Raw genomic sequence first — 8,048 nt, forward strand, 5'->3', positions numbered from 1 at the left:
GTTTAACAGGTTAGTGTCTCATCTTCTGTGATAAAGTAACCTGATTTAGCATATATAGTACCATGTTAATATTATAATTTCAGTTGGTGAACTTGTTCAGCTGGGGCTATAACTACTATTACTGTTGGCTTTAGGTCAGTTGGTATATCTGTATAAAAATCAGGCATACTTAAAGGGTTAATGTCACAGAATGTATTTTCACAAACAACCAAAAAAAAAAAAAATAATAATACAGGGCTTAAATGGTGAATCATTACTAGGCATTCAGAAGCCACAATGAAAGAGAATTTTGGAATTATTTATCTATAAACTCTCTTGATTTAAATTTAAAAGACATTTATAGCGATTTTCAGGCTGTGCTGAAATAGGGTCTGCTGAACCTTTTCTGAGGGCCAAGGAGGTGGAGGGGGGCACCAGAGATCGAATGTGAGTCAATGGAAGTTGTAAACAAAACCAAAACAGAGCCATTAAGATACTTAAAGAAATGATCAGAGCAGTTTGATTAATTCTGCGGGTCAAAGAAATGTGCTGACCAGTTTGATTAGTGCTCGAGGGGTAAGGCAATAGTCCTATCATGTGGTGTAGTTGCAAAGTTCATTAAGCAGCAAAACATTTCCCTGCGGGAGATTTGTGAAGTTTCAGAATCTGCTCTGACATCCCCCTCTTAAACTGCAGGAGTGCATTTGGCATAGTGTTTGGGCCAAGGTTTGATACAGAGAGAAGGCTCAAAGGTACAGCTAGTTTCACACAAATCTCACAAGTTTAGCTTGGGCTACACATTCCCCCTGACAAATGACAAATTTTAAATCATCAATAAAACATGCTTTTCCCCAATATACCCAAAAAATGATGCTTAATTTATTTTTTTTTTTTTGTTTTCTTGAATGACATGAGTATAAAAATTGAATGAGAACAGAATCCTAGCATGTGCATGTTGTTTGGGAAAGAATTTTACGCAGCATTATTTGTCACCAAACTGAGATGAAGACTAATATACCACGGTCATTGAGTGACGAGGAACCATAAGCAACAGTAAGGGTTTCACAGGGTTTAAGTTTGTGGAAGGTCACTAGCGATCATGGAATGATTCATTAGAGAGCTGTAATGCAGCTCTGTCCTTGGCTCCTGGCCATGATTCTCCTTTAGCAATTGTTTGAAAAGCTAGCATCAGAGAGCTTGAAAGACAGTGAGAATAACTCTCTTACATTTCTTTCACTTCTTCCCCATCTCTCAGTGGTCTCTCAATATTCACAAGCCTCTGAGTGGCATCCAGTTCGCCAGCAATGTAGTTCAACAGTTGCAGATAAAAAGATTCCCAAGCCTTCAAAGGTTGCCTCGGTATACTCCAGAAGTGAGTGGTAACTCTGGGTAATGAATATTAAACACCACAAATAAATTATTGAACTTGATGCACGCAATTCTGTGCCAAAGTAATTAGGCCCTTTCTGCTGCGACACCTACCAGATCAATGGCGCTATATCCTGTCAAAATGATCAAAACCTTTTTTTCCTGTATATACATAGTGGTTGATTTGCGGCAGTCAAAAACTATTACATCTGTAAACTTCCACTCTGATTCCTATTAATATTTCTATGCAGCACTCACCCCAAGCTGAGTTTATGAAAATGAAAAGATTCTTATTCCATGGGCTTGATCATTTATTTATGTGCTGTAAAAACTAATTCAAGTTCCGCTTGGAAGATGTAAGCAGGTGCAGAATAAGCCAAAGGTTTCTTATGTTAATCTGTTCAAGGCTCTTCCTCTTTCCAGTTAGCATCATTGACTTTCTCATTAAAATTGGCTGTATTTCTACTAAAATATTTTGATATTAATTCATTGCTATTCAGTTAAGTCATTGGAGGTGTAGAGGATGGGTGTATTCTGTAAGCCAGTAGCCAATTTCAGTTCATTTGCTGTTTTTGTTCCTCTTTTTTCACTGTTGCACTCTTTGTGTAGAAAGAATGGCTACTGTAGTGTTTTCCCATTGAAAAAAATAATATGTTATGGTCACAAAATGAGGGGACATATTGAGATTTTAGTTATCATTTTCATACTGCTATGTGGTCTTCTATGACATGTGGGAGTAATTTTGTATTGTGGGTCACAGTTATCTCTACAAGACATTAAGTTGCTTTTCAAGCTAAACCTGGTCCACAGAAGCAGAGGCCATAAATAGAAATTAGTTAAAAGAGAATTTCATACTAACACTAGGAAATATTGCTGCATACTGACAGTTATTGGTGAATGGAATAGCTAGCCAGTATTTGTAGTTAGTGAAATCAGAGATCCTGGGATTCTCTGGGGTCAAACTTGACCTGAATTTGGTAGATTTCCTCCAGATTATAGGTAAATGATAAGACAAGACACCCTGTTCTGTTCACTTTAGTACCTTATATCCTTCTCATGTTTATCATATTTTTTTGTCTGAGGTATTTCATTCTTTGTTGAAGCCTTAAGCCTGTCATTGTATGAAATTGTCATCTTCAGTTTTTAATGAGCGTGCTCGGGTAATTGAATGGCAACATGGTGCTGCAGCATAATTATCTGCTGATGAAACGGAGAGGAGGAGAAGTTGGGAAGGGCGGGTGGGGAGCCCCCACCCAACCCCCACCTTCAGCAGCTGCCTGAGTCACTCAGACTGAGAATATGTTCCCACTGCATTTTTTTTTTGTGGGTGGGGGTCCCTTGAAGGACATTAGGCACACAAAAAGGTGTTCTTTCCTGTTTGAATCGTTCTTAATTCTTTTATGATCCTCTGAAAGTCGGGAGACATCGCAACTCTGTGACAAGCCATTGCTGTTTACCTGCATCAGACATGTCTGTGTTAGCCTCTCTTGTGCACACAATGTAAGTGGAGGTGACTTCAGTGAAATATGACCTACGGAAGTCCGGCTCACTGTCACGTCTGTGATCTCTCTCTCTCTCTTCGTGTTCATGTTCCCTTGTTCTTGTTCTCTCTCTCTAGCTCTCTCTCTCTCTTTCTGCCTCTGTCAATAATAGCAATAACCTTGCCAAGAGTCAACACAAAGGTTCCAGAGTCTTGCCTGACAAGTCAACACAAAGACGTGAATGATGGGGCTTGGATTTTTCACATTAATTCTGCCCTTGTCTATGTCCACCCTTTTCAGAGAAATTATGGGGAAAGGATAAGGGCAATAAAACAATTAACCCATTTTAACATTTTGAGACAAATAGACCCTTATATTCTTTATTGGGAAAATATCCTTTACACTGTTATAATGTTCAAATGCAGATATTATATTATATTACTGTTCATTCAGATTATTTTTATAATTTCCATTCTAAAAAGATTACATATTAGTCCAATTAATCTTGTACTTAATGTTGGGTTGCATGGTGATATGGTTTCCAAAGATACACTAACAATGATCCATGAAAATACACTTCTATCAGAAAGTAACACCATGGACATACTGCATTCTGTATTTATTTTGGGATATTAAAGAAATAATTACCTTTGTGAAATGGGTAAACATGCACATTTCACCATTTGAAAAGTAATATATATCAGTTCTAACAAAAAACAGCTCTTAAAGTAATGCACCACAGTTTTTTTTCACAGCAGAAAATCTGTTCAGTTTGCTGGAACAGTTTTTTTTTTTTTTACTTGCAGAAGCAGAGAATATTAGTTTGCAGTAGCCGACTTTTCCCAGTTTGCAGTCCTTTAGTTCGTGGGGGCAATTATTTTTCATCGCAGCTCATTTGTCTTTGCGGCAACTATGTTTTATGTTTATGGTGGCTTTTTGCAGAAGAAACTTGCATTGGCTGTCGCACCATATTGTTGGCACTTCAGGGCCGTGGTCCTTTAATGTCCTCTAGCGCGGCCCTGGGGGATTCATTTCAGTGATTTTCTGACTCAGTATTGACACATGTCCAAGTCCCCCGTGTTTTCTCATTGCCGTAGCGCCACAGGTGACAGCGTTGGAGACCGCTGCCCACTCCATCAGCTCAGATTTTTATCACTGCAGTGCCTTTTTATCTCCGAAATTGAACGACCTAGATATTTTTTCCGGTGCATCTCAGACTAAGGAAGAGGATCCCTTAAGTACTCAGGTTGAGTCTCCAATTATTTTCTGCCCTGAGGTTGTGAGGATAAGCCTTTGTAAAATCAATCTCCCCCCCATGCTGCACTTACCAAGAGAAGAAAAGCAAAACAGGGACCACACAAACAAAATCACACATTTTGACAGCTGATAATGGGATGTTGCAAGGCTTTGACCAGCAAGCTGAGAGCAGGGGTTGCTTGTTATGGCCCTCCTACCCTAGCCAAGCCGGGCTAAGATGCTGGTGGACACAGAAGACAAAGTGAGAAAAATGAATTGAAGGTATAAACAGAGCAAATTGGATTATTTCAGCCATGGCATAATGAAGACAGTGCTTTTAGGGACAAAATTGCCTTTGCTTTGCATTATTTTGTTAACAAGGCAGAAGGACTTATATTGATGCAGCAGAGGAGTTTATGTTTCCTCAAGTGAAGAGATTCCTCTACTTTCGACAATGTAGGTGGTTTCCTTCTTGAAAATATCCTTAGGTTCTCTCCAAGCATGAACAGATTACTGTATTTCTTAACTATATGAGACAGCTGAAGACTTTTGTCCCTATGTTGAAAGAGGCAGACACGTAAAAATAAGTTTATAAGTGTACCCAATGCATATTACAAGCTAAGTTTGCCTCTAGATCACCTGACACTGAACATTGCATTGTCCCTTTATCAAATGGATTTATAACAAAATAAATCATCTTTATCAAAGAAAAAAAAAGATTATGGATGTATCAATCAATACAAAGAAGATTTCAAAGACTAGCCAGTCCTGTTAAGAATCAGATCCCCAATCTGTAATGTAATTGCAGGTTTGATATGAAACGCAATTTTCTTCATTGACATGATATAGGATGTTTGCTTTAGACCTGCATCAACATAATGACAGCATGACTGGGTCTGGAGGATGATGTGATTGAGTCATAACATGAAAGAGAGGAAACTTTTTGTTTCTCATTCAAACCAAACTCATTGGAATAGAAAACATTTATTTTTTACTACTGTAGGTAAATTTTATATCACAATATATTAACTTTGTCGTGAAGTGGTAATACAAACAAATGCTTTCAGCCACATCTGTGCGGTGTTTTCTTTTCAGTTCTCCAGTCAGCATTTCTCTTTGGCTGTGTACTTTACTTCCCTCCAGCTACTACTATGATAGTGTTTATAATTCTTTTCCCACCCCTGAAGAGTGAATATGGTCTCTCTCTCTCTCTCTCTCTCTCTCTGTCTCTCTCTGTCTCTCTCTCTTGTACTAGGCTTCTTACTCCACTGTGATTTCATTTGTTCTTATTGCCAGAAAATGCATGAAATGTGAGGATCACATTTACTTAACTACTTACAAAGTTCAGGATTTCCATGCAGTGGGTGAGTAATAACTGGACACCATTCAACTGTAAACTCAATACAAAATGACCTTTGTTTATTTGGTCTCATATTAAAATAATGTTCAGAATGATGAAATAACATAGTAAATGAGTAACATCAACATAACGGCATTGTCAGTAATGTACAAAGGAGGTAATGCACAAAGGAGGTTGTGTGAATGAGCTCTTATTTGTAGCTGCACAATGCCAGCATTTTGCTTTTTTAGTTAACTGGGTTCATCTGAAAGCAAATTTGACTGATTGATATTTGAATTAGAATGAGAACTGGGCATATAAGAGCAGAATTGAACTAGACCAAATTGAAACTGATTTTGGAATTGGAATTGATGAATGGAGTTTAGCCCAGTTCTGTTTGAAACACTTTATAGCATGTCATGAGGGAGCTTCCTTTGTCCAACAAGGGTGAGCACTGAAATACTGAGTTGCTGTGTTTGGTACAGTCTGTCTGAGGGGCCAGTGGCAGCATTTTCCCCAGGCCTCTGCCTCCTGCAGGCAGAGGATGAATCTTTGAGGTGGTGGCTTGCAATGACTTTTGTCCAGATTCAATCTAACTGCAGTATTCCCCCAAGGATTTCCAGTGGGCGTAGAACTGTGAGGACATTTACATTTACATTGGTGCTTTACTATTTACATAATGAGTTTGTTTTGTAAAGGTTCCAAAAACTGGAATCTGAAGGGGATGAAAACTTATCTAGTTTTTTTAAGCGAGGTAATGCATACTCTGAATGACAATATAGACAGTGTTATGAGATGAAACCATTGCAAAGTGGAACTTACACCCATGCTCATAAAGTATCATCTGGTACTGGAAAATAGCTTTTTTTTCTTCCCAGCCAATCACATTTCAGAATGATGAAGACTTGTCTGGCACAGCAGAAATCCATAGCCAAACACAGGGCACTCATTTTAACACGGTTGTGGTGGAATCTCACAACGGCAGGGATATTAAGGAAATTAGTCTAGTGCTGACATTAGTATGGCAAAGATGAAAGTCTAAAGTCCAAATGCTACTAACTTTTGCAGCTAAATAAACATAGCACTCTCAAATTCAGCTATGGTGCTGTGCCAAGATGATAAAATAGTAGAGGGCTGACACTGCAATGCACTCCATCCTTAACTTCGATTAATGTATTCAAACAACAACACATATTTCAGTACTTGCTTGGCATTAGTTCAGAGGCTGCTGGAATGAGCAAACAATTGCATGTAAGTAAAAAAAAAAAAGGAAATGACATTTGCTGAAATGATTGAAAGTGATATGATAACAATTAATTATTCAAAGTTATACACTAACCGCATTGCGGTTCAGTGGAATTCCAGCCGTTGTTTCATCACCAGCACTAATGCGCAGATGTTCCCTCAGACAGCGATCAACTGCAGCTCATTTTCTTTGTTCATTTCTGCTTTATTCACTGCTTCTCTCTGATAGGGAACACACACAGAGAGGAAGCTACTGCGTTGCATACTAAATGCCTTTGCGTACTTGGATCTCTGTTCCCCAAGGAAAGTTTTCAAATTCTACAGTTTAATTCATCTTTGCACAAGCCGCACTTGATGTGCACCACGAACTGTAGTAACTAATTGCCTGCTAGTAACCAACAGATTCAGCGTTCAGTATGTGCTTTTGTACCTAGACACTACAGTATTGCTTTTTTTATGTCATATGACATGACAGAAGATGATAGGTAATGATTCTGCAGTGAAAATATAACAGGGCTCACCCTTGAGGGAAAAAAAAGGAAAAATTGAAATGCAAGGCTTTTGGGCTCTCAAGAGGCTGTAGAGGAAACCCATTTCATTGTTAATACTGTCTTCTCACTAGTGTGGAGTAAATGGCAAAAATGTTTGAACAATATGTTTAAATTATTATTCTCTTGCCATTAATGCTGAGCCCTGATCCAACAATTAAAACATGTTTATCAGGTTTGCCAGTTTTCATCACTGGGTATGTGCATAATCATATGCTTCAACTCAATTAAAGCAAAGGAGTACATGTATTCACTATGTAACTTCTGACATGTATGACAGAACATGAAAGTATTAACAGACCAGCAGCATAGTTTAAATGGCACGACAGACTTCTGATTCACCATCAGTAACATACCCTCTGTACTGATGCACTATGCTCAAAGCTGCAGTGCAGTAAGTAATGAACCCTATGCAATTGCAGATAATAAGACAGAAACCACATCATGGACTGTGATTACTGTAATAAATATGAGGCTGTAGATGTTGATATGCCTAATTGTTTCAGCACTTTTTGTTCTTTTATCTACTTTTATTCAGAATGCATGAAACAATACATAAGGAACAACATAGATTTCCTGGTCTCTAATATGTCTTATCTCATTGTTCTGTTTTTCCCAAACTGCTGTTAAGGAACTACGGGCAAAACTTCAGTATTCCTAATAATGCATGTGCAATTAAACGGTCCAAAGGGGGCATAAAAACACTTTATTAAAAATGAATAAATACATGACTTGCTGTTCTTGATCCCAGCTGGTCTCTAAACGCTTCCTTAGCTTTCCCAGAATGCACACCCCGGAGGGTGTGCCATAAATTATTCATGAGCTTCCCAATGCGTCTGCGTGACCCCAGAC

The sequence above is a fragment of the Megalops cyprinoides genome, chromosome 4 (assembly GCF_013368585.1).
Source record: "Megalops cyprinoides isolate fMegCyp1 chromosome 4, fMegCyp1.pri, whole genome shotgun sequence".
Taxonomy (NCBI): domain Eukaryota; kingdom Metazoa; phylum Chordata; class Actinopteri; order Elopiformes; family Megalopidae; genus Megalops; species Megalops cyprinoides.